Source organism: Arachis stenosperma, chromosome 6, assembly GCF_014773155.1.
Source record: "Arachis stenosperma cultivar V10309 chromosome 6, arast.V10309.gnm1.PFL2, whole genome shotgun sequence".
Taxonomy (NCBI): Eukaryota; Viridiplantae; Streptophyta; class Magnoliopsida; order Fabales; family Fabaceae; genus Arachis; species Arachis stenosperma.
In genome coordinates this window covers 98,134,544-98,162,205 of record NC_080382.1, presented here as the reverse complement: position 1 = coordinate 98,162,205, position 27,662 = coordinate 98,134,544, and positions in this window count along the sequence as shown.

The following is a 27,662-nucleotide window of genomic DNA, read 5'->3' as shown; positions in this document are numbered from 1 at the left end:
GGTCGATCCCACGGAGATTGTTGGTATGAAGCAAGCTATGGTCACCTTGTAAATCTCAGTCAGGCAGACTCAATTGGGTATAGTGATAAACGAATAAAGCATAAAGATAAAGATAGAGATACTTATGTATATCATTGGTGAGAGCTTCAGATAAGCGTATGAAGATGCCTTCCCTTCCGTCTCTCTGCTTTCCTACTGTCTTCATCCAATCCTTCTTACTCCTTTCCATGGCAAGCTCGTGTAGGGTTTCACCGTTGTCAGTGGCTACCTCCCATCCTCTCATTGAAAGCGATTGCATATGCCCTGTCACGGTCATAGCGGAATTCATCTGTCGGTTCTCAATCAGGCCGGAATAGAATCCAGTGATTCTTTTGCGTCTGTCACTAACGCCCCGCCCTCAGGAGTTTGAAGCACGTCACAGTCATTCAATCATTGAATCCTACTCAGAATACCACAGACAAGGTTAGACCTTCCGGATTCTCTTGAATGCCGCCATCAGTTCTCGCCTATACCACGAAGATTCCGGTTAAAGAATCCAAGAGATATTCACTAGAGCCTCGAATGCTTGTAGAACAAGAGTGGTTGTCAGTCACTTTGTTCATAGGTGAGAATGATGATGAGTGTCAATCATCACCTTCATCAAGTTGAAGAACAAGTGATATCTTGGACAAAGAACAAGCGGAATTGAATAGAAGAACAATAGTAATTGCATTAATACTCGAGGTACAGCAGAGCTCCACACCTTAATCTATGGTGTGTAGAAACTCCACCGTTGAAAATACATAAGAACAAGGTCTAGGCATGGCCGAATGGCCAGCCTCCCAAAGAGGGTTCAATCATAAAAACATGATCAAAAGATCTAAAGAAAAAGGTTCCAAAGATCAGAAGATTCTTAATACAATAGTAAAAGGTCCTACTTATAGAAAACTAGTAGCCTAAGGTGTACAGAAATGAGTAAATGACATAAAAATCCACTTCCGGGCCCACTTGGTGTGTGCTTGGGCTGAGCAATGAAGCATTTTTCGTGCAGAGACTCTTCTTGGAGTTAAACGCCAGCTTTGGTGCCAGTTTGGGCGTTTAACTCCCATTTGGGTGCCAGTTCCAGCGTTTAACGCTGGGATTTCTTGGGGTGACTTTGAATGCCGGTTTGGGCCATCAAATCTTGGGCAAAGTATGGACTATCATATATTGCTGGAAAGCCCAGGATGTCTACTTTCCAACGCCGTTGAGAGCGCGCCGATTGGGCTTCTGTAGCTCCAGAAAATCTACTTCGAGTGCAGGGAGGTCAGAATCCAACAGCATCTGCAGTCCTTTTTGGTCTCTGAATCAGATTTTTGCTCAGGTCCCTCAATTTCAGCCAGAAAATACCTGAAATCACAGAAAAATACACAAACTCATAGTAAAGTCCAAAAAAGTGAATTTTAACTAAAAACTAATAAAAATATACTAAAAACTAACTAGATCATACCAAAAACATACTAAAAACAATGCCAAAAAGTGTACAAATTATCCGCTCATCAATGCATCTTATGTCATTGGCATAAAGATTCATAGAGATAAACATAAAGGAATTTTAGTTTTATCTCAAGAAGCCTATATTAATAAAGTTTTTGAGAGGTTTAAAATGCAAAATTGTTCACCAAGCGTTGCACCTATTGTGAAAGGTGACAAATTCTGCTTAGATCAATGTCCCAAAAATGAACTTGAAAAGAAACAGATGCAAAATATTCCTTATGCTTCAGCCGTTGGAAACCTAATGTATGCTCAAGTCTGTACAAGACCTGACATTGCTTTTGCTGTTAGCATGTTAGGGAGATATCAAAGTAATCCAGGAATTATCCATTGGAGAGCTACAAAGAAGGTCTTAAGGTACCTTCAAGAGACCAAGGACTTCATGCTTACATATAAACGAACCGACAATTTAAAAATTGTTGGATACTCAGATTCAGACTTGGCGGGATGTGTTGATTCTAGAAAGTCAATGTCAGGATACATATTTATGCTTGCTGATGGAGCAGTATCTTGGAAGAGTGCAAAACGATCACTTGTAGCCACTTCTACCATGGAAGCCGAGTTTATTACTTGTTTTGAGGCTACATCACAAGATGTTTGGTTAAACAATTTCATCTCTGGGCTTAGGATTATGGATTGCATCTCTAGGCCATTGAGAATATACTGTGACAATTCAGCTGCTGTATTTATGGCTAACAATAATAGAAGTAGTAGTCGAAGTAAGCACATTGATATTAAGTACTTAGCCATTAAAGACCGAGTTAGGTCTAATGAGGTACAGATAGAGCATATTAGTACTAAACAGATGATAGCTGATCCTTTGACAAAAGACATGCCACCAAGATTGTTTAAGGATCATGTTACTAGTATGAGGTTATGTTCTGTAACGTCGCTTATATGACTTATGTTATATCATATGACATATTTGGATATGAATTCTTATTATTGTTTGTTTCTCATTTGGTTAGTAATATATGCGCATACATGATTGAGAATGACAAATAAAATTCAGTGAAGGACCTAAAATAAGCATTGGGCTTATTCCTACAGAAATACCACATAAAGAGTTTATTCAATTAGGGGATGTTACATTGTAATACATAGAAGGTAATACTCGATTAATGAGAACCTACCGCTATGATTAATGTAATTTGTCTTAATTTTCTAAGTATAGCATGTGATTACAAACTATACGTAACAAATGTTGGACCAAGTGGGAGAATGTTAGAATATTTATTCTAATTGTGGTCCAATTTGTTAATATAGAAATTAGTTTGGGTGGTGTTGTAATTATTGATTAATTATATTGGCAATTAGTCTGTTTTTTGATTGAAAGAACATGACTGTTCATAAATTTTATAAAGTTTGGGTCCCCAATTCTGATTACACAATAACAAAAAAACACACTTTAATTCCATCTGGCTCTGTGATTCAAGAATTGGAAGTTCCAAATTAAATCAAAGAATTTATTGGCAATGGCTGGAGGTACATAAATTACTGGTTTTATAAAATATCTAGCAAGAACTTGTTCTTCTTCGTGAGCCATTGTTCGAGTGAGTGATCAGTCAGTGAAACCCTAAAAAATGAGCAAGGGTTAAGCTAAAGGAAATGGAGGCGATAACCAAAGTTGGAGTGGAAACGTTGGGTTTGCTAGGAGTGTTGACAATTGCAGTAGGAGATTTGTTGTCCTATGTAATCGTGGTGTTTATGAATTCTCTTCATATATGGAATAGATCGAAACCCAAATTGGTTGTTCTTTCAATGCTCATATTTTATGATATTGTGAAATTTGTGTTTAAATTTTCGTTAAATAATAATGAAGTCAATGTTAATGTTGTATATTTATTGTTGTAGACTAAAAAAGATCACTTCAATTTTTATTCATGGCTTGATGAATATGCTGTCTCTGTATTTGAAAATCTTGGTAGTGTTGCTCATTTTGGTGTTCAAAGAAAAATTCAAAATCAAAATTATATGGCAGCGACAAATATAAGGAGTTGGAAGAAAAATTATTCGAGTTGGAATTGAAATTCAAAAATAGTGGGTACAAAAAATTAAAGGAGTGAGCAAGAATAAGTTTCTTAAATATTTTTTTCTTGATAATGATATTTGTAGTTGGAGTTATAATTGGCAAGTTCTAAATGGTATATGTTATGAATTCAAATTTGTATTTTGTATTTTCCTAAGTTGGCAATATGATGGATTAAAAATTTGTGCAAATGAAATGAAATGGGATGTTACTTTTTTAGTGTTCACCTACTTATATGCAAGAAAAAGTCTTACTAAGTTAATAATTGAAGAGTAATACAAGATAATTGAATAAATAACACAGAAATAGTCATTCATTGTTAAGTAATTCCATATATGCTTAAAGCATATATAAGAGTTAAGAGTCATACAACTTCAAAAGAAGACATGATGATGCCACATCAAAATATAACATATACATAGGTAAATTCAGTAAAACTTTACTAACGATCTTGTGGTATTGCATTTTATTGGGTTGAAAATCATACTTGAATTAAATTAGTTATCTAAACATAAGATAATATTAGATTGCTATAACTATTCAGTCAAGTTCACATCTTAACATCTTCACAACACCGATCGATAGTCTCTACCAATTTTTATCTTTACTCAGAAAACTTGTATTGTAGTGGGAACAAGTAATAATAAGGATATAAGTTGCTCACCATAAATATTGTAAAAACTTGTTTTTTCACAAAAAAAAAATTAAAAAATTAAAAATAAAATAAAAATTCTAATTTCACAGATATTTTTATCTATTACCCTCTCTAAAATATTCTAGAAATATTCTAAAATTAGGATCATAATTAATACTGGTCTTAGTCAAACCAAGTTAATTAATTAATTTTATGAAAATCATAAATCTTGTGAGTATAAAATTATTACCTTAGTAATTCTCTTTCTAAGGACAATTTTTAATCATTCATTTTTATTCTCTATTCTCATGAATAACTCTTTTCTACCTAATATTTTATATCATGTGATGGAACTACCTTAAGATAAACCTAACCCTAGTACACTATTTTAAACATCAAAATTCTCTCTCTCTCTCTCTCTTTCTCTTTCTCTCTTCATGGCTGAACTCCCCTCTTTTTCTAGCACTCCCATTAATTAACTTTTTAATCTTAGAAAAATAACCAAGGTTAATTAGAGTTAAGAATGCCCACTAAGCAATTACTAAGATAATGAAATTCTATCTTATCTCTTCTCTAATTCTAATAAGTCATACGCTCTCTTTTTTCACCACTCTCTTAATTTTCACATCAAATCATATTAAAAAAAATTAGCGAGAGAAGAAAGAAAATAGAGAGAAAAAGAGGAAGAGTCTGAAGCCTTAGCTATTGTTTGTTTCGAATGAAAATCAACGGAAAGACAATAAAAGGAAGGAAGTGAGAGGGAAAACATTTATTTTCCCTTGTTTGTTTGGAATGAAAATTTTAATGAAAAACTAAAATAGTTTAAAATTAAAAGTGGGTCCCACCCAAAATTTTCTTCTCAATTATGGACGGAAAACTGAGAGAAAAACGAAACCCAAGAACATTATTTCACATTTGCCCTTTCATAAAAAAAAAGAGAAAAAAAATAGAACATAGTTCTTCTGCATAAGATGGCGAAGTTGAGTATCACATAAAAGCATTCAAGTTCTGTTTTCACCACAAAATCAGAGTGTATTTCTTCTTCAACCTTGCTGTTACTATCAACATTATACTATAATCATTCTCAATCTAACCTTACACAAATAGGTTAGGGTTTTACGATCTCTGATATGAAAAAGTTGTCGTTTTTCTTTCTTTTTCTTCATATGTGAAACTACTTCTATAGTATGAAATCTGTGGTAGTTCTTGAAATTTTTTTATCTTTAATTTGTATTGATAGTATTATTGTCTCTATCTTTTTAGTTTATCCTTTCTTTTTTGCATTGAGCTACCAGCCTTGTGATTTGAGCGCGATATTTTGTCCTGTTCTGTGATAACTAAGAAATCAAAAGTTGTGATACTAAAAAATCCAAAACTTTTTAAATTTGTTGGTTACAAATAAAATGTTAGGATTTTATCTATTTTAGATATGGGTATTTAATCTTTTGCATATGCACACTGTTTATTTTATTGTTGTTAATGTTAAGTTTTGGCTTTTGTACCCAAAAATGGTATTGCAGGATCTAAATTTAAAATTCATTAAATATAGAAAAAAATTACTTTTCATTCACTGTTTGCTTTAAACATGGTTTAATTATTTTTGTAGTTTCCATGTAATATACGTTGATGATGAAGATTGGAAGTTGTTTTACTGCATAATTTTAACTGTAAGCACGACATGGAAAACATTTTCTTTGATGATTTTCCGTTATTCCAAATATGCAATCCTATTACGGTTGAAAATCAAGAGCATAGATTAGCTGTTTTCATAGGAAATCAGGGACTTATATACTGTTGAGAGTCAAGAACATTTATTAACTATTCTCAAAGAAAATTAGAAGAGGGATAAGAAACTTTGTACAATAACAATGCTGTGTTATACTGTCCAAATGTTATATTTACTGAAGGTGATGGCCAAGAAAGTTGAGAAACCCATAAGAGATCACATTATTGGGAGAGAAGAGATTCGAGCCACTCTGTTACAACAGTTGCGTGAAACTAATATGTGTCGTGATATTTTACGAATGGGCCCACATGCCTTTCTAGAGTTATGTGCAAAATTAAAGGCAACCGGTTGATGAGCGGATAATTTATACGCTTTTTGGCTTTGTTTTTAGGTAGTTTTTAGTATGATCTAGTTACTTTTAGGGATGTTTTCATTAGTTTTTATGCTAAATTCACATTTCTGGACTTTACTATGAGTTTTTGTGTTTTTATGTGATTTTAGGTATTTTCTGGCTGAAATTGAGGGACCTGAGCAAAACTCTGATAGAAGGCTGACAAAGGACTGCTGATGCTGTTGGAATCTGACCTCTTTGCACTCGAAATGGATTTTCTGGAGCCACAGAACTTCAAATAGCGCGATCTCAACGGCGTTAGAAAGTAGACATCCAGAGCTTTCCAGCAATATATAATAGTCTATACTTTATTCGTGATTAGATGACATAAACTGGCGCTCAACGCCAGATCCATGCTGCATTCTGGAGTCAAACGCCAGAAACACGTCACGAACCAGAATTGAACGCCCAAAACACGTTACAACTTGGCGTTCAACTCCAAGAGAAGCCTCAGCTCGTGGATAGATCAAGCTCAGCCAAAACATACACCAAGTGGGCCCCGGAAGTAGATTTATGCATCAATTACTTACTTCTGTAAACCCTAGTAGCTAGTCTAGTATAAATAGGATAGTTTACTATTGTATTAGACATCTTTGATCAATTTATGCGATCTTAACATTGGGGGATGGCCATTCGGCCATGCCTGGACCTTCATCACTTATGTATTTTCAACGGTGGAGTTTCTACACACCATAGATTAAGGGTATGGAGCTCTGCTGTACCTCAAGTTTCAATCCAATCACTACTATTATCTATTCAATTCGCCTTATTCTTATTCTAAGATATTCGTTGCACTTCAACATGATGAATGTGATGATCTGTGACACTCATCATCATTCTCACCTATGAACGCGTGTGACTGACAACCACTTTTGTTCTACCTTAGACCGGGCGCATATCTCTTGGATTTCTTAATCAGAATCTTCGTGGTATAAACTAGAATTGATGGCGGCATTCATGGGAATCCGGAAAGTCTAACCTTGTCTGTGGTATTCCGAGTAGGATTTTGGGATTGAATGACTGTGACGAGCTTCAAACTCGCGATTGCTGGGCGTGATGACAAACGCAAAAGAATCAAGGGATTCTATTCCAACATGATCGAGAACCGACAGATGATTAGCCGTGCTGTGACAGAGCATTTGGACCATTTTCACTGAGAGGATGGGATGTAGCCATTGACAATGGTGATGCCCTACATACAGCTTGCCATAGAAAGAAGTGACAAAGATTGGACAAAAGCAGTAGGAAAGCAGAGATTCGGAAAGAACACAGCACCTCCATACACTTATTTGAAATTCCCACTGATGAATTTACATAAATATTTCTATCTTTTATTATTTAATTAAGTATCTCTTTATATTTTCCGAAAACCACTATCAATTATTATCTGCCTAACTGAGAATTACAAGATGACCATAGCTTGCTTCATACCAACAATCTCCGTGGGATCGACCCTTACTCATGTAAGGTATTACTTGGACGACCCAGTGCACTTGCTGATTAGTTGTGCGGAGTTGTGACTAAGTGTGATTCACATTTGAGAGCGTTACCAATTTTTTAGCACCATTGTTGATGATCACAACTTTGTGAAGGTGGAAGGCCTTTACATCCCTGCTGATTTCATAATCTTAGATACTAGGAAGGAGGATGATGAATGCATCATCCTTGGAAGACTTTTCCTAGCCACAGCAGGAGCTGTGATTGATGTTGACAGAGGAGAGCTATTCCTTCAATTGAATGGGGACTACCTTGTGTTTAAGACCCAAGGGTGTTCTTCTGTAAACATGGAAAAGAGGCACAGTAAGATTCTCTCAATACAGAGTCAAACAAAGCCCCTACAATCAAACTCTAAGTTTGGTGTTGGGAGGCCACAACCAAACTCTAAGTTTGGTGTTGAGAAGCCCCCACATTCAAACTCTAAGTTTGGTGTTGGGAAGCCCTCGTCATGCTCTAAACATCTGTGAGGCTCTATGAGAGCCATTGTCAAGCTAGTGACATTAAAGAAGCACTTATTGGGAGGCAACTCAATTTTTATTTATCTAATTTTATTTTTTATTTTATTGTTATTTTATGTTTTATTAGGTTCATGATCATGTAGAGTCACGAAAAAAATACAAAAATTAAAAACAGAATCAAAAACAGCAGAAGAAAAATCACACCCTGGAGGAAGGACTTACTGGCGTTTAAACGCTAGTAAGGAGCATCTGGCTGGCGTTCATCGCCAGAACAGAGCATGGATTTGGTGTTGAACGCCAGAAACAAGTAACATCCTGGCGTTTGAACGCCAGGAATATGCCCTGAGGAAAGCTGGCGCTGAACGCCAGGAAGAAGCATGGAACTGGCGTTCAACGCCAGAAACATGCTGCAATTGGGCGTTGAACGCCCAAAATGAGCATCACTTCGGCGTTTAAATGCCAGAATTATATGCTATGGCATTATACATGCCTAATGGGTGCAAGGATGTAAATCCTTGACACCCCACAGGATCTCCACCCACCTCAACTCACCTTCTCTCTTCTTCACCAATCACCTCAATCTCTCTTCCCCATCACCCCTTCACCACTCACATCCATCCATCTCTTTCCCACCCAATCCCACCTATATGGCCGAAACATACACATCTCTCCCTCTCCTCCATATCTTCTTCCATTCTTTCTTCTTTTGCTCGAGGGCGAGCAACATTTTAAGTTTGGTGTGGTAAAAGCATAGCTTTTTGTTTTTTCATAACCATTGATGGCACCTAAAGCCAGAGAAACCTCTAGAAAGAGGAAAGGGAAGACAAAAGCTTCCACCTCCGAGTCATAGGAGATGGAGAGATTCATCTAAAGGGTCTATAGCTTAGTGGTAGAATATTTGACTGCAAATCAAGAGATCTCTGAGATACCTCAGGGGATAAATTTTCCTCCACACAATTATTGGGAGCAACTAAGGATAGGAGTACCAAAATCACTAGGGATCATGCAACAAAAGCAAGGAAGAAACATAGAGGAGCTCAAAGAGCACCATTGGTCCTTCAAGAAGGCGCCACCCTCACTAAGGTTGACTCATTCCTTGTTCTTATTTTCTCTGCTTTTCGGTTTTTATGTTATATGTTTATCTATGTTTTGTGTCTCTACTTCATGATCATTAGTAATTAGTAACTATGTCTTAAAGCTATGAATAATTCCATTAATCCTTCACCTTTCTTAAATGAAAAATGTTTCTAATTCAAAAGAACAAGAAGTACATGAATTTCGAATTTATCCTTGAATTTAGTTTAATTATATTGATGTGGTGACAATACTTTTTGTTCTCTGAATGAATGCTTGAACAGTGCATATTTTTTATCTTGTTGTTTATGAATGTTAAAATTATTGGCTCTTGAAAGAATGATGAATAAGAGAAATGTTATTGATGATATGAAAAATCATAAAATTGATTCTTGAAGCAAGAAAAAGCAGTGAAAAAGCAAAAGGCTTGCGAAAAAAAAAGGTGGCGAAAAGAAAAAAAATATATATATAGAAAGAAAAAGAAAAAGCAAGCAGAAAAAGCCAATAGCCCTTAAAACCAAAAGGCAAGGGTAAAAAGGATCCAAGGCTTTGAGCATCAATGGATAGGAGGGCCCAAGCAAATAAATCCAGGCCTAAGCGGCTAAATCAAGCTGTCCCTAACCATGTGCTTGTGTCATGAAGGTCCAAGTGAAAAGCTTGAGACTGAGTGGTTAAAGTCATGATCCAAAGCAAAAAGAGTGTGCTTAAGAGCTCTGGACACCTCTAACTGGGGACTCTAGCAAAGCTGAGTCACAATCTGAAAAGGTTCACCCAGTTATGTGTCTGTGGCATTTGTGTATCCGGTGGTAATACTGGAAAACAAAGTGCTTAGGGCCACGGCTAAGACTCATAAGTAGATGTGTTCAAGACTCAACATACTTAACTAGGAGAATCAATTAACACTATCTGAACTCTGAGTTCCAAGAGAAGCCAATCATTCTAAACTTCAAAGGATGAAGTGAGATGCCAAAACTGTTCAGAAGCAAAAAGCTACAAGTCCCGCTCATCTAATTAGAATTAATATTCATTGATATTTTGGAATTTATAGTATATTCTCTTATTTTTATCCTATTTGATTTTCAGTTGCTTGGGGACAAGCAACAATTTAAGTTTGGTGTTGTGATGAGCGGATAATTTATACACTTTTTGGCTTTGTTTTTAAGTAGTTTTTAGTATGATCTAGTTACTTTTAGGGATGTTTTCATTAGTTTTTATGATAAATTCACATTTCTGGACTTTACTATGAGTTTGTGTGTTTTTCTTTGATTTCAGGTATTTTCTGGCTGAAATTGAGGGACCTGAGCAAAACTCTGATAGAAGGTTGACAAAGGACTGTTGATGCTGTTGGAATCTGACCTCCTTGCACTCGAAATAGATTTTCTGGAGCTACAGAACTCCAAATGGCGCGCTCTCAATGGCGTTGGAAATTAGACATCCAGAGATTTTCATCAATATATAATAGTTCATACTTTATTCGTAATTAGATGACGTAAACTGGCGCTCAACGCCAGTTCTATGCTGCATTCTGGAGTCAAACGCCAAAAACACGTCACGAACCAGAGTTGAACGCCCAAAACACGTTACAACTTGGCGTTCAACTCCAAGAGAAGCCTCAGCTCGTGGATAGATCAAGCTCAGCCCAAACATACACCAAGTGGGCTCCGGAAGTGGATTTATGCATCAATTACTTACTTCTGTAAACTCTAGTAGCTAGTCTAGTATAAATAGGATAGTTTTCTATTGTATTAGACATCTTTGATCAGTTTATGCGATCTTAGACATTGGGGGCTGGCCATTCGGCCATGCCTGGACCTTCATCACTTATGTATTTTCAACGGTGGAGTTTTTACACATCATAGATTAAGGGTGTAGAGCTCTGCTGTACCTCAAGTTTCAATGCAATCACTACTATTTTCTATTCAATTCGCCTTATTCTTATTCTAAGATATTCGTTGCACTTCAACATGATGAATATGATGATCCGTGACACTCATCATCATTCTCACCTATGAACGCGCATGACTGACAACCACTTCCGTTCTACCTTAGACCGAGCGCATATCTCTTGGATTCCTTAATCAGAATCTTCGTGGTATAAGCTAGAATTGATGGCGGCATTCATGGGAATCCGGAAAGTCTAACCTTGTCTGTGGTATTCCGAGTAGGATTTCGGGATTGAATGACTGTGACGAGCTTCAAACTCGCGATTGCTGGGCGTGATGACAAACGCAAAAGAATCAAGGGATTCTATTCCAACATGATCGAGAACCGACAGATGATTAGCCGTGCTGTGGCAGAGCATTTGGACCATTTTCACTGAGAGGATGGGATGTAGCCATTGACAACAGTGATGCCCTACATACAGCTTGCCATAGAAAGGAGTGACAAAGATTGGACAAAAGTAGTAGGAAAGCAGAGATTCGAAAGGAACACAGCACCTCCATACACTTATCCGAAATTCCCACTAATGAATTTACATAAGTATTTCTATCCTTTATTATTTAATTAAGTATCTCTTTATTTTTTTCGAAAACCACTATCAATTATTATCCGCCTAACTGAGATTTACAAGATGACCATAGCTTGCTTCATACCAACAATCTCCGTGGGATCGACCCTTACTCACGTAAGGTATTACTTGGATGACCCAATGCACTTGCTGGTTAGTTGTACGGAGTTATGACTAAGTGTGATTCATGTTTGAGAGCGCTACCAAGTTTTTAGCACCATTGTTGATGATCACAATTTCGTGCACCACCGGTCATGTGAAATGTAACACCCTACCACACAGAGCTTTATGCTTAGGTTGTAAAACAGAGGTGGTGTGGTATTACGATCTCTAAAATAAAATGTATATATATAATATCAGAAGAAGAATTATAATATGCTAGGAGCCTTGAAGAATAGAGAAAATAAAAATTGCAAAATAAAAGAGCAACGCTTGAGAAATGAGTTAACTCGCGTGCTAAGAAAGCTACAGCTGCCAAGTGTAAAGTAACCCAAAATAGGAACATAGAGTCAAATATACAAAATAACGAGCTCCTGACTCAACCTGCAAAGTCAAGACTGGCCGAAGAATATACACACATATATACATATATATACATATCCAAAACCTAAATGTACATAAACAAAATCCTGCCTCTCCATACACCTCTAGGAGGATCAAAAGGAATGAGTTATGTGGAGAGAAAGCTAAGTACATATATATACATCATAGCATAACAAAATAACCCAGTAACTACTCCGCTTCAAGAGTCCAGAAGCCTAACGAGATTCCTCTCGACCTGCATATAAAAAACCACAACATAGTATGGAATGAGAACCAGAGGTTCTCAGTATTGTAAAGGTGCCACACACATAATATATAAGGTCCTGGGAATGCCAGAGGCAATCCTAGAATGCCGACACTTAGATTATAGAGCTTAAAGTATTAAATAGAAGCCATAAAAGGTGGCTTTCTAAGAGTACCTAAACCTAATTTAGCTTAATCTTACATCTAAGTCTTATACTGCCATTCCTCCATACCTCCAACACCATCATGCATTTCACACACATTTAAACAGATAAAGGCAAGCACAAGAAGGTTACAAATACTGCAGTTAACAAATATACTTTTAACATGACAAGTACATTTAGGCACACCCAATTAAAGCACAAGCAAGTAGTTCAAGTAATATGCATATGATGCATGCCTGTCCTATGGCTGATGAGGCTCATCTGTCGGTTATCCAGCCAACCCGACAAGTCTGAATTGTACTTAGACTGTCCCCCAACGTGCATTCTCAAGAGTCTATGCATAGATTTATCTCAAATAATCAATATTGCTCAATGGGGGTAACATTCCCGAGAATTTAAATAGTGCTCGGTCACACTTACGTCGTAGGGTCAACAGAGTATCGAGTTTTCTACTTGGTACACGTGGTGGCAAGCCACGACACTTTATCCAGGGAATCTCGTATCTCAGATTATTTAAATTCATAAGCCATATAAATAATTCAATTATAATTCATCAATATCCACACCATTCTCAATTGCATCTCATTCATCATCATACATCAAACGTATTCAATCCTTATCCTTCATTATCACACCTCCCATTCCGTCCATCAATAGTTCTAATTCAAAACTTAATTCATTCTTTTCTAAATGAATCAAACTTAAAACATGCTCATTTTCTTAATAACTCAAAATCAAACCATATAACCTTTGAATATAAATCTTTTTAAATATTCATATAAACAAAATCTCTAATTTTTATAAAATTTCGGCAGCATCTCCTCTAAAACTCGGACTTTGCCACCCTTTTCGGGTCCAAACCTGCATTCTTTTCAATTCAACATACCCTTCTTCATCATCAAAACAATTACCACAATAAATCCACCTCAGATCAACAATTATACTCATACAATATTCAAATCCAACAACTAAAATTTAACTAAGAATCATAGTTCACAAATCCTAGGCTTTTAACACAAAATACCTCATTATCACAATAACCTCCACAATAGTTATACCTCAAATCAATAATTCACCAAATCATCAGTTAATCAACAAGCACCAAACCAACCATGTTCATCAATAGGATACTAAGTATTAAATATACACATGCAATCCAACTTATCCTATGGCCATCTAGCCTAAGTTTTCACAGAACATTGTATATTAAATGCAAGAAACCTAAACCATACTTTAGCCAATTCCCAAGTATTATTCCAAGACAATTTTCCTAAAAGAACACAGCCCTCAAAACCTCAACTAATCCTCTTCCTCCAAGTTCCAGTATTCACAATTTCAAGATCCAATTATTTATTCACAACCTAATACACATTTATAACACATATATATCCAATTTAATACTCAAAGCTCAAATTCAATGAAATTAAAATAAAATTATCGTATCCTCACCTTAACCAAGCTTCACATAAGCAAGAGTGAACGTTTTCCTCAAGCTAATTGGATCCTAAAACTTTAGAAATCAAAGAAATTCAAACTTACCATTAAAAATTCGAAAATTGGGGGAAAAGAGGGCTGGGAGTGATTAAACAAGTTACCAATGAAATTGTTCCGGTAGAAACGTAGAGCTCGACGCGGTGAATGCATGGCCGCAAATGGTGCAGTGATCGAAACTCAGATAGAGAAGTTACGTGCGTCGAAAAGTAATGTAAGGTTAGGAAGGTTTTCTCTTCTCTCCCCTGATATGGCTTCAGCGTATCATTTGCTGAAATGGGGAGGAAGAAACCGTAATTCACTTAAACGTGCTGGGTTGGTTGGGTCTACGGGCTCGGTTTGGGCCCGGTTCAACCGGTCCAGCCTGTTCGGTCCAATCTTGGATTGTTTTCTTCGAAATTAGTGTCAAAATTCTCGTTTTAATGAGCTCTATCATAATTTGATATAATATTCGCATTTCTAATCTTCCTTATTAAAAACTAATTTATTGACTAATTATCTACTAATTTATTGGGGTTTACATGAAAGATACTATACATGTCACAGTTGAGGAGCAAGTAGCTAGATTCTTATACATTATAGCTCATAATGTTAAAAATAGAACCATTTCAATTTTCTTCCACTGGTCTAGAGAGACAATCAGTCGTAATTTCATGCTGTTCTAAGAGCTGTAATCTCATTTGAAGAAGAGTTTCTTCAGCAACCTTCCGGAACAACCATTCCCTCATAGATTCTTCATAGCAATATATTTTATCCATATTTTAAGGTATGATTAGTTGTTCATTGAAGTAGACAATCATAATTAGTATACAGAACACAATTTTTCTTTTTAATTAAGTTATATATGTAGGACTATATCGGAGCCATTGATGGAACACATGTCAGAGTCAAGGTTCCAATAGCTGATCAACCTAGATTTTGTGGTAGAAAAGAATGGCCAACTCAGAATGTACTTGCTGCGTGTGGCTTTGATATGAGATTCACATATGCTTTAGCAGGATAGGAAAGCACCGCATCTGACTCTAAAGTTCTTAAAAGTGCACTATCAAGGGATGATAGGCTCAAAATTCCAAGAGGTTTATCTATTGAAAAAACTTTGACATGTTTAAATAAAGTGGTGATATCTAAAGTATAGTATTTCTATATGAATTTTTTTAGGAAAGTTTTATCTTGGGAATGCTGGATTCATGCTTAAACATGCTCTAATAACTCCATATCGAGGCGTAAGATACCATTTAAAGGAGTTTTGCTGGACGTGAACCTGAAAATGCATATGAATTATTTAACCTCCGTCATTCTTCGTTACGAAATGTGATCGAACCATCCTTTGGAGTTTTGAAAAAAAGATTTGCAATTATAGCAGGTGGTACAGAACCATATTATGATGTAGAGGTTATGGTTGACATTGTCCTTAGCATGCATTATACTCCACAACTTTTTTATGGGTGTAGATCCTGACCAACACTTAATTTCTCAAGTCAATCAAGAATTACAAAATAATAATCCAAAAGCCACTAATGAGGAAAGAGAAGAAGTAAATGAAGATTACATGCGAGGTGCAGCGCTTAGGAATAACATAGTGGCTCAAATGTGGGCTAACTATCAAATGGAAAGATGAGACTTATTTGAACCTTCATCCTTATGAAGGGGAATGAAATTTTGTGAAGAAAAGTAAATGTAATGTATGAATATCATGTGAATGTTATGACTATTATGTGTCAAACTAATATTTTGAAAGGTGTAATACCCATGAGTATTGTGAAAAGCATGATATTACTACGTATGAAGTGTGTAGTTGAAACATTCACTTATGATGATAATCATTTTCTAAAATTAATTAAATTACTTGTATTATAGGTCTTACTTCTAAAGGTAATATTCTTGGTTAATTGATGAATTCATTATTAACACTTTTTATATTATTATTCCATTGGTGTTATTTTATAGAAGATTGTTTTTATAATTTAGTTCTTAAATTTTCAGGTTAAGACCGAATGGCAAAGAAGATGGCATCTCAAGGTGACACATCAGGCAAAGACAATTTAAGACCGACTGAAGAAATGGATGCAGCTTTTCTTGATGCTTTGATTGAGGAATGTAGCAAAGAAAACAGAGTTGACGGTATTTTTACAACAACTGCATATAACAACGTTCTTGCAACTCTAAAAGCTTTATTCAGGAACCATCTTCGTAAAGATAATCTTAAGAATAAACTGAAGACTTTAAAGGATTACTTTGGAGTTTGCTATGATCTCTTTCATAACTTAAGTGGATTTTCATGGAACCCAGATACTAAACTCTTTACCGCTGAAACTGAAGTTTGGGCGGATTTAATTAAGGTAATTAATATCATGATAAGTTGCTACTAAAGCTTATAGATTCCTTTGCGCATGATAAGTTGCAATATGAAATTATTTTGCCCTGTGATTCTAAATGATTAGAATTCTTCACAAGAGTCATATTTACACACAATATATGCTTCCTTCATCTAAAAATTTATACAAATAACTAATATGCGAGGACTAGATTTTCATAAAGCTATTGCTTTGTATATATTTATTTATGAAACTACTCACAACTTAAGGAAAGAAAACCGTATAATTAAATTAACATATATGCATCTATCTTTTTATATAGGTAAGACCAGATGCAAAAAAATGGATGTGAACTCCCATCAAACATTATGATAAATTATATTTTATATACAGTCAACACAGAGCAACTGAAAATATTGCTGGAAGTGCCAAAGAAAGAAATAAAAGTATGGCTAAGATGAAGAAAACAATTAATTTGAATGATGGTGAATATCAGGGGTTTGACTGTGAGTGGAATGATTGGCAACCCACTACTCATTCAACTAGCTTTGTTGCAGAGGAATGTGCTGATTTAGGTAACTCAAACCAATCTAATGGAACACAAGGGAATCATAGAGGTTCTAAGCGTAAAGCACTAATGAGTGGTTTATTTGAAGCTGATATGGAACGAATGAATAAAGGTATTTAAGGATTGACAGATATGTTGAAGGATGGGAATAATTACTATGATAAATCACTTGATATTGCTACGAAGCAAGCGTTAACTGCTAAAAGGCAAATTCAAGTTGCTAAGATCCAAGCTCAAGCTGTTGAGAGAGGAATTACATTCTTAGAACAAAGTAGGGCTCGAGTTTACTCTAAAAATGATGTGTATAACGAGTTAAAGAAATTGGGTGTTGTCAAAGAGATCTTTTGGAGTTGCTATCATTTTTTCTGTAGAGATGAAAGAGTAAAATGAGAATTTTTGGTGTTCCCTTTGAAGATCGCCACTGTGCATTATACGACTTAATGAAGGAAGCTGGTGCAATTTAAGAGGAACACAGTTAGTAATAGTAAAATATATTTTATGCATGTTTATGATTTTAGGATCTACTGTTATATAATCTTAGTAAAGCCTCTATATTTTGTAATTAATATACTTATCAGAGTCTTAAAAGAAGCTTACAGTTGGTATATGCTTATGCATTTTGAATATATAGTTATATATCTTGAATATTGACTGAAATATATATTTAATGCATAAAAAATTGCATATTATCATATTGGTGTTGTTGTAGTTGCTCTTTGATTAATAGACCCTTGAGAACTACAAGAATTTATGTGGTTGATTATAATGAGAGTGTTATAATTCCAAAGGTGGTATGCAAATTATTTAGTGTTGATAAATTTGTGTTGTTGATATATTAACTAGATAATAGATTAGTATTGTGCTTGGAATTTAAAACATATAATTTTTTTGTTGAAGATAATAAATTTATAAGAGTTACCTATAAAATATATGAAACTTCAAATCTTTCAAAATATATATACTATTAAAAGAGCAAGCACATGTTTTAGAATTTCTTTTTTACCTTTGATGTGTATGAAGAGAATTCAATAGAATTTGTATTAGCTATCCATCATGCTTTGCATGAATCGAACTGGCGTTGTTATTTTTTTAATAATTTAAACAATGCATTATATTTTGTCTTAAGTTGCATGAAGTGATATTTTATGTGATGTATGATTTTATTTCGTATGATTCAAACTTATTTAACATAAAAAACTATGATTCATGATCTATCTTTAAATTATTAATTGTATTAATATATTTTATTTTATTTTATTTTATTTTAATTATTTTAAATTAAATAATAAATTCATATTCATAAAATATCCTTTTTATAATACAAGGACAAAAATGTCATTTACTACTAATTTATTCTTCTTTCTCCTTAATTTTCTTTCTAACTAAACAAAGGAAATTATTCTTCTTTTCTTTCTTTCCATTTTTCTTTCATCCAAACAACTCAAGAGAAAACAAAAATATATTCAAATTCTTTCTTTTCTTTCCTTTCCTTTCTATTTTCTTCCTTTCTATTTCCATCTTCCCATCCAAACAAATCCTTAGTGAGGAAAAGAGCGTGAGTTAGCTTTATTTCATACAAATTCTACATCACTAGTTCAAGGAGCACTTTTCCATTTCCTCAAGAATCAATCTTTCTAGTTCATCTCTTCACTCTTTTCTTATCCTTCATCCAAAAAATTCAGCAAAATAAGTGCAAGAACATTCCTAGTTTTACTCTTCTTTTTTCGGTTGAGAAGCTGATGAGCGGATAATTTATACGCTTTTTGGCATTGTTTTTAGGTATTTTTAGTAGGATCTAGCTACTTTTTAGTATATTTTTATTAATTTTTAAGCAAAATTTACATTTATGGATTTTACTATGAGTTTGTGTATTTTTCTGTGATTTCAGGTATTTTCTGGTTGAAATTGAGGGACCTGAGCAAAAATCTGATTCAGAAGCTGAAAAAGGACTGTAGATGCTGTTGGATTCTGACCTCCCTACACTCAAAATATATTTTCTGGAGCTAAAGAAACCGAATTAGTGCGTTCTTAGTTACATTAAAAAGTAGACATCCTGGGCTTTCCAGTAATATATAATAGTCCATACTTTGCCTGAGTTTTGATGACGCAAATTGGCGTTCAAACGACAACTTCCTGCCTTATTCTGGCGTTAAACACCAGAAACAGGATATAAGCTGAAGTTAAACGTCCAAACTGGAATAAAAGCTAGCGTTTAACTCCAAGAAAAGTCTCTACACGTGAAAGCTTTAATGCTCAGCCCAAACACACACCAAGTGGGCCCAGAAGTGAATTTTTGCATCATTTACTTATTTCTGTAAACCCTAGTAACAAGTCTAGTATAAATAGGATCTTTTACTATTGTATTTACATCTTTGAATTATCCTTAGATCATCTTTGGAACATTTTTCCTTAGACTTGGAGGCTGGCCACTCGGCCATGCCTAGACTATTTTCACTTGTGTATTTTCAACAGTGGAGTTTCTATACCTCATAGATTAAGGTGTGGAGCTCTGCTGTTCCTCGAGTATTAATGCAAAGTACTGTTGTTCTTCTATTCGATTCAAGCTTATTCTTATTCTAAGATATTCGTTCGCACACAAGAACATGATGAATGTGATGATTATGTGACACTCATCACCATTCTCACTTATGAACGCGTGCCTGACAAACACTTCCGTTCTACATGAAAACAAGCTTGAATGCATATCTCTTATGTGTCTAATCAACGATTCATATTATTTCACATCTGACAATGGGGTATCTGAATCTGAGATTAGAACCTTCGTGGTATAAGCTAGAATCAATTGGCAGCATTCTTGAGATCCGAAAAGTCTAAACCTTGTCTGTGGTATTCCGAGTAGGATCTGGGAAAGGATGACTGTGATGAGCTTCAAACACATGACTGTTGGACGTAGTGACAGACACAAAAGAATCACTGGATCCTATTCCAACACAAGTGAGAACCAACAACTGATTAGCCATGCGGTATCTGTGCCTGGTATTTTTCATCCGAGACGAGAAATTCGACAGTTGATTAGCCGTACAAAAACTGTAGAGGACCATTTTCACTGAGAGGACGGGAGGTAGCCATTGACAACAGTGATCCCTAGCATACAGCTTGCCATGGAAAGGAGTATGAATGATTGAATGAAGATAGTAGGAAAGCAGAGATTTAGAAGGAATAACACATCTCCATACGCTTATCTGAAATTCCCACCAATGAATTACATAAGTACCTCTATCTTTATTTTATGTTTATTTATCTTTTAATTATAAAAAAATCCATAACCATTTAAATCTGCCTGACTGAGATTTATGAGATGACCATAGCTTACTTCAAGCCGACAATCTCCGTGGGATCGACCCTTACTCACGTAAGGTATTACTTGGACGACCCAGTGCACTTGTTGGTCAGCTGTGCAAAGTTGTGAAGAGACGTGTAAATCATGGTATTGTGCACCAAGTTTTTGGAGCCATGCCAAGGGATAACAATTTCGTGCACCAAGTTTTTGGCGCCGTTGCCGGGGATTGTTCGAGTTTGGACAACTGACGGTTCATCTTGTTGCTTAGATTAGGTATTTTTCTTTTTATTTTGTTTTTCAGAATTTTTAAGAATGAATTCTAGAGTTTCAGATGATGCTTTTGTTATCACAAGAGCTAGTTGATTCCCATCAATTTGGCTGTTGTATGTAATATCTTGCTGAAGCTTGGCTAGCCATGTCTAATCTTTTTAGACTGAAGCTTTAGACTAACATTGCATGATTCATGGAATTCTTATTAAAAATTTTGAGTTTCTTATTTTCTTTTTCCAAAATAATTTTGAAAAATTCAAAAAAAAAATTTTAAAATCATAAAAACAAAAAATTTTGTGTTTCTTGTTTGAGCCTAGAGTCATATTTTAAGTTTGGTGTCAATTGCATATTTTTAATTTTTCTAAAAAATTTTTCAAAAATTCATGCATTGCATTCTTCATGATCTTCAAGTTGTTCTTAATGAGTCTCCTTGTTTGATCTTCATATTTTCTTGTTTGTGTCTTTTGTTGTTTTTCATATGCATTTTTAGTTTGTTAGTGTCTAAGCATTAAAAATTTCTAAGTTTGGTGTCTTGCATGTGTTTTCTTCCTTAAAAATTTTTCAAAAATAAGTTCTTGATGTTCATCATGATCTTAAGTGTTCTTGGTGTTTATCTTGACATTCAAAGTGTTCTTGCATATTTTCTTTGTTTTGATCTTAAATTTTTATGTTTTGAGTAATTTTTGTATTTTTCTCTCTCCTCATTAAAAATTCAAATAAAAAAATAAAAAAATATCTTTTCCTTATTTCACTCATAAATTTCGAAATCTTTGGGTTGACTTAGTCAAAATTTTTTAAAATAAGTTGTTTCTTGTTAGTCAAGTCAAGATTTCAATTTCAAAAATTTATCTTTTCAAAATCTTTTTCAAAATCAAATCTTTTTCATTTTTTCCTTTGTTTTTCGAAAATTTTCAAAAACCTTTTTCAAAACTTTTCAAAATCTTTTTTCCTATTTTTACCTCATATTTTTCAAAATTAATACTAACAATTAATGTTTTGATTCAAAAATTTCAAGTTTGTTACTTTCTTGTTAAGAAAGATTCAAACTTTAAATTTTAGAATCATATCTGTTGATTTCTTGTGAGTCAAGTCATTAATTCTGATTTTAAAAATTAAATCTTTTCAAACATATCTTTTTCAAATCATATCTTCTTCAAATTTTAATTTCAAAATATCTTTTTCTAACTTCTTATTTTTTCAAAAATTAATTTCAAAATCTTTTTAAAAAACCACTTAACTAATTTTCTCTCTCTAATTTTCGAAAACTCCTCACCCTTTTTCAAAATTCTCTTAGTTAATTAATTGTTTCAAATTTTAATTTTAATTTTACTTCTTCTCTTAATTTTTAAATTCTAACAAAATTTTAAAATAAAAACAAAAATATTTTCCATTTTTCTTTTAATTATTTTCGAAAACTCTCGCTCTCATCTTCTTCTATTTATTTATTTAATCACTAACCCTCTTCTCTTCTTCTTATAATTCGAACCCTCTCTCCCTCTCTGTGTTCGAATTCTTCTTCTTCCTTCTTCATTCTTATACTTTTTCTCTTCTACTCACATAAAGGAACCTCTATATCTGGGCAAAGAGGATCCCTATTATTTTTTGTTCTCTTCTTTTTTTATATGAGCAAGAGCAAAGACAAGAACATTCTTGTTGAAGCTGACCCTGAACCTGAAAGGACTCTGAAGAAGAAGTTAAGAGAAGCTAAAGCACAACAATCCAGAGAAAACCTTACAGAAAATCTCGAAAAATAAGTAATGACCGAACCCAACAACAATAACAATGCAAGGAAGATGTTTGGTGACTTCACTGCACCAAATTCCAACTTCCATGGAAGAAGCATCTCAATCCCTGCCATTGGAGCAAACAATTTTGAGCTTAACCCTCAATTAGTTTCTCTGATGCAACAGAATTGCAAGTTTTATGGACTTCCATCAGAAGATCCTTTTCAGTTCTTAACTGAATTCTTGCAGATCTGTGATACTGTTAAGACCAATGAAGTTAATCCCGAAGTCTATAAGCTTATGCTTTTCCCTTTTGCTGTAAGAGACAGAGCTAGAATATGGTTGGACTCTCAACCTAGAGATTGCCTGAACTCTTGGGATAAGTTGGTCACAGCTTTCTTAGCCAAATTCTTTCATCCTCAAAAGTTGAGTGGTGGACGAAATTGTATCTCTTTATAGAATATGATAATAGAATATGGTCCAAGATCAACTTCGTTCAACTGACCAGCAAGTGTACTGGGTCGTCCAAGTAATACCTTACGTGAGTAAGGGTCGAATCCACAGAGATTATTGGTTTGAAGCAATCAATGTTATTTTATTAATCTTAGTTAGGATGTCAACAAGGATTATTTGGATTAAAAGTGAAATTACTAGATTTCATTATAAAAATAAAAGAGGGAACAATGTTACTTTGAATTGCAGTACTGGGGAATATGTTGGAGTTTTGGAGATGCTTTGTCCTCTGACTTCAACTCTTCCTTGAAATCCTTTTCTCACACGCAGGTTCCTTCCATGGCAAGCTCTATGTAGGGTGTCACCGTTGTCAGTGGCTACTTCCCATCCTCGCAGTGAAAGCTATGCACGCACTCTGTCACAGTACGGCCAATCACCGGTTGGTTCCCGCTCCTACTGGAATAGAATCTCTCTTTTGCGTCTGTCACTAACGCCCAGCAGGTTAAAGTTTGAAGCACGTCACAGTCATTTAATCCTGGAATCCTACTCGGAATACCACAGACAAGGTTTAGACTTTCCGGATTCTCATGAATGCCGCCATCAATCCGGCTTATACCACGAAGATTCTGTTGGGGAACCTAAGAGATATTCATTCAATCTGATGTAGAACGGAGGTGGTTGTCAGGCACACGTTCATGGGTTGAGGAAGGTGATGAGTGTCACGGATCATCACCTTCTCCACAGTTAGGCGCGAATAAACATCTTAGATAAGAACAAGCGTGTTTGAATGGAAAACAAAGGAATTGTATTAAATCATCGAGACGCTGCAGAGCTCCTCACCCCCAACAATGGAGTTTAGAGACTCATGCCGTCACAAAGTATGTAATTCAGATCTGAAAATATCATGAGGTACAAGATAAGTCTGTAAAAGTTGTTTAAATAGTAAACTAGTAACCTAGGTTTACAGAAAGTGAATAAACTAAGATAATTGGTGCAGAAATCCACTTCTGGGGCCCACTTGGTGTGTGCTGGGGCTGAGACTAAAGCTTTCCACGTGTGGAGGCCTTTCTTGGCGTCAAACTCCAGGTTTTGACGTGTTTTGGGCGTTCAACTCCGGATCATGACGTTTTTCTGGCGTTTAACTCCAGACAGCAGCATGTACTTGGCGTTCAACGCCAAGTTACGTCGTCTATCCTTGCGCAAAGTATGGACTATTATATATTGCTGGAAAGCCCTGGATGTCTACTTTCCAACGCCGTTGAGAGCGCGCCAATTGGACTCCTGTAGCTCCAGAAAATCCATTTCGAGTGCAGGGAGGTCAGGATCCAACAGCATCAGCAGTCCTTTTTCAGCCTAAGTCAGATTTTGCTCAACTCCCTCAATTTCAGCCAGAAAATACCTGAAATCACAGAAAAATACACACACTCATAGTAAAGTCCAGAAATATGATTTTTGCCTAAAAACTAATATTATTTTACTAAAAACTAACTGAAACATGCTAAAATCTACATGAAATTACCCCCAAAAAGCGTACAAAATATCCGCTCATCACAACACCAAACTTAAACTGTTGCTTGTCCTCAAGCAACTAGATGAATAAAATAGGTTCTAACAGAAATTAAGAAGTAATATATATTTTAGAGTTTTAAATGAAGCTCAGATTCTTATTAGATGAGCGGGGCTTGTAGCTTTTTGTCTCTGAACAGTTTTGGCATCTCCCTGTATCTTTAGAATTTCAGAATAATTGGCATCCTTAGGAACTCAGAATTCAGATAGTATTATTGACTCTCCTAGTGTAGTATGTTGATTCTTGAACACAGCTATTTATGAGTCTTGGCCGTGGCCCTAAGCACTTTGTCTTCCAGTATTACCACCGGATACATAAATGCCACAGACACATAACTGGGTGAACCTTTTCAGATTGTGACTCAGCTTTGCTAGAGTCCCCAGTCAGTGGTGTCCAGAGCTCTTAAGCACACTCTTTTGCTTTGGATCACGACTTTAACCACTCAGTCTCAAGCTTTTCACTTGGACCTTCATGACACAAGCACATGGTTAGGGACAGCTTGATTTAGCCGCTTAGGCCTGGATTTTATTTCCTTGGGCCCTCCTATCCATTGATGCTCAAAGCCTTGGATCCCTTTTTTTTTTTTTTTTTTTTAGCTAGTGCTCATGGCTTGTTTTTTTTTTTTTTTTTTTTTACTGCTTTTTCTTGCTTCAAGAATCAATTTCATGATTTTTCAGATCATCAATAATATTTTTCGTGTTCCTCATCCTTTCAGGAGCCAATATTCATCAAATTCAAAGTACAATTTATGCACTGTTCAAGCATTCATTCAGAGAACAGAAAGTATTGCCACCACATATAATTATAGTCTTTATTACTAAGAACTCATAAATATAGATTACTTCTTTATTCTAAAAAAAATCTACTACTTTATTCATGCCTGATGATGATGAGAAAAATAAATTATAGCTTAATTGAAAATAAAATCAAAATAGATAAACTAATTACTACTAAATATCTCCTAAGGTGAATTTAAAAAAAATGCTATCACTAAATTAAAGCAGGAAAATTAAAGGGAAAGAAAATTGGAACTTAGCAACCTGTTGTTTTGAGGAGTAGGTGCTCCTTTTAAAATATGTGGTGCTTTTTCATGGATTAATCCTTTGGCGCTTTAGCTCCCTTAAGTTCACATCCTTGCTCTTCCTGTTCTCTTAGGTGCCATGATCTTAATGAGTTTTAGCTCAGTGATCATGGCAAATCACACCAAACTTAGAGGGTTGCTTGTCCTCAAGCAAAAGAAAGGAAAGGAGAGGAGAAGAAGGAAAGGCATTTTCACATAAAGATAAGATGAGTTAAAAGATATGAGAAGAAATTAAAAATATTTGAAAAAGAATTGGATTAGAAAAAGATATAATTTTAAAAAAAGAAAAGATATGAATCAAAATTTAAAAGATAGAATTGAATTTTAATTTTGAAAAGGATTTTTAAAAGGAGTTAAAAATGTGTTGGAAACAAATTTGAAAAGATGATGGATTGAATTGGAAAGCCATTTGTTCTTTTGGGTTAAGATAAATCTAAAAAAAATTTTTAATCATTGGATTTTAGAAATTAGGATAAACTTTTTGGAATTGAAAGTGATAATTTAAAATATGTTTATGCAAGAAATCATGAATTGAAACATAAAAACTTTGAAAAATTGCAAAGAAAAACGAAATTGTACCTCCTCCCACCATCCTGGCGTTAAACGCCCACATGGTGCATGGTTTGGCCGTTTAACGCCCACATGTTGCTTCTCCTGGGCGTTCAACGCCCATGTGATGCTTCTTCCTGGCGTTGAACGCCAGGAGGTCCTTCTTTACTGGGCGTTTTTCTAAACGCCCAGAATGCTAGCAGATTGGCGTTAAACGCCCAGAAGGTGCATCTTTCTGGCGTTTAACGCCCAGAAGATGCTTCTTCTTGGCGTTTAACGCCCAGAAGGCTACCCTTACTGGCGTTGAACGCCCAGTGGGTGCTTCTTTTGGGTGTTTAACGCCCAAAGTATTTCTTACTGGCTTTTTCATGCCAGTAAGCTTCCAAATTTCCCTGTAACTCTGTGACTTCAACCAATTGCTATTTCACCTTTTGAAGATACTTGGACTCAAACCTGTAAAGAAAATCAATACGAATAAAATTAAATTTTGTGATTGGCTGGGTTGCCTCCCAGCAAGCGCTTCTTTAATGTCTTTTAGCTGGACTGAGTTTTAATCAAGTCTCAGTTTTGAGCATTCTTGCTCAAAATTGCCTTCAAGATAATGTTTGACTCTTTGTCCATTAACAATGAACTTTTTGTTAGAGTCATTATCCTGAAGCTCTATGTATCCATATGGTGACACGTTTGTAATGACATATGGACCTCTCCACCGGGATTTTAATTCCCCAGGGAATAATTTGAGCCTAGAATTGAATAGCGGAACTTTTTGCCCCGGATCAAAGACTCTGGATGACAATTTCTTATCATGCCATCTTTTCGCTTTCTCTTTGTAAATCTTTGCATTTTCGAAAGCATTGAGTCTAATTTCCTCTAGCTCTGATTCGAGACTCTCAGCCATATTGACCTCTCTTACCAGAGAGTCAATTATATCAACATTCATGCAATCATTTGGGGTGTCTGGATGTTGCATGGCTTTAACAACATTCAGCTTGAACTCTTCCTCATTGACTCTCAAGGTTACTTCCCCTTTTTGGACATCAATGAGGGTTCGGCCAGTTGCTAGGAAAGGTCTTCCTAGAATGAGAGTTGCATTCTTGTGCTCCTCCATTTCCAGCACCACAAAGTCAGTAGGAAAGGCAAATGGCCCAACCTTGACTATCATGTCCTCAATCACGCCTGATGGGTATTTAATGGAGCCATCAGCAAGTTGAAGACATATCCTGGTTGGTCTGATTTCTTCAGTTAAACCAAGCTTTCTAATAGTAGATGCAGGCATTAGGTTGATACTTGCTCCAAGATCACATAAAGCTTGCTTGGTGCAAGTGTCCTCTAATGTGCATGGTATCATAAAGCTCCCAGGATCTTTAAGCTTCTCAGGTAAGCTTTTAGAATGACTGCACTGCATTCTTCAGTGAGGTAAACTTTTTCAGTTTCCCTCCAATCCTTCTTATGACTTAAGATCTCTTTCATGAACTTAGCATAAGAGGGTATTTGCTCAAGTGCTTCTGCAAACGGAATCTTTATTTCAAGAGTCCTGAGGTAGTCTGCAAAGCGGGCAAATTG